This window comes from Polistes canadensis, unplaced genomic scaffold, assembly GCF_001313835.1.
Source record: "Polistes canadensis isolate GaletaPanama2010 unplaced genomic scaffold, ASM131383v1 scaffold_37, whole genome shotgun sequence".
NCBI lineage: Eukaryota > Metazoa > Arthropoda > Insecta > Hymenoptera > Vespidae > Polistes > Polistes canadensis.
This window is the reverse complement of record NW_014569584.1, coordinates 417,606-418,729: the sequence shown is the minus strand read 5'-3', so window position 1 is coordinate 418,729 and position 1,124 is coordinate 417,606. Positions and strand designations below refer to the sequence as shown.

The window sequence follows — 1,124 nt, the reverse complement described above, 5'->3', positions numbered from 1 at the left end:
ATTTTATTCATCGTCATCCTAAGGGTAGGAAACCCATCCTGCAGTCATCAATGAAGACTAAAAGTAAGTATATTTCTCTATCAAACATTTCTATAATAACCTCAATGGTGTTTTATTACGACGATGACATTAATTGTTCTTTTTCTTTTTCTGTTTCAGAACATCATTGCAATCGAGCGCGTAGGCAATGAAATACTCGTGTGTTGCTTCGTTAAAATAATATATAAAAAAGTCGGAAAGTAGAATCAGTGTTAATCGTCGTACGTGACAGTTTCGTTTGCTCGGTTATGAAACTCCGTAAGTTTCTTTTTTTAGACGTGTGCCCATCGTCATCCTAAGGGTAGGAGACCCATCGTGCATTCATCGATGGAGACACGAAGTGAGTATATTTTTGTATTCCATAATTCCACAAACATTTTAATGGTTTTTAGTAATAGTAATGATATTAATAGTATTGTTTTTTATTTCTGTTTCAGATTACAATCGTGCGCGAAGCAATATACGGGAGTGTTGTTATATCGTTTAAATATTATTAAAAGCACGGATTATAGAAGCACGTTCGTTCGTCAATTGCAATTCGTTCGTGTTACGCGATTGTATTAAAAATATTTCATATTAAATTGACTGCGACCAAAGCAGTAACTGCATTAGACTTTATTCGAAAAAAGTTATATTTTTATCTTTAAACAGTCGCACAGACTGTTCGCGTATTAGAGTAAGTGCATCAATGAAGATTTGGATACTTGCATTGACTGTGTGCAAAGCAGTCTTTGGAAGCAGTTGTAGAGTCAGTGATCGGGCGCATAATAAATTAAAATTAAACGCGARTTAGATTCAGTGTTGTTCGTCGTATAATTTAATTTCGGTTTCGCGATAAGAAACTCATCTATAGTTTCTTATTTTCGTTCATAACGCGTTATTAGATTCACGYGAGAKGCAYCACCATGATGCCACTGAGCTGCATCCCATTGGAATGCATTGTAAGCATTCATTTTTATTAATATTTTATTCCTTTTTGTTTGATATGATTTTGGATCATATTACATATAACTTATCATTTTGTTCTATTTTATTTTACAGATATGACAACGGACTTTCATGTGGGATGAATTCTTCGATGGATC

At 33.9% G+C, this 1,124-nt stretch overlaps 1 long non-coding RNA gene across 1 annotated transcript; it reads left to right on the top strand.

Annotated features, from left to right (window-relative positions):
- Nucleotides 1-63: 63 nt before the first annotated feature.
- LOC106784512 lies at nt 64-1,116 on the top strand. The gene is made up of 3 exons (XR_001381424.1): nt 64-379; nt 477-980; nt 1,081-1,116. It is a non-coding gene; the product is annotated as an uncharacterized LOC106784512 (long non-coding RNA).
- The last annotated feature ends 8 nt before the right edge of the window (nt 1,117-1,124 follow it).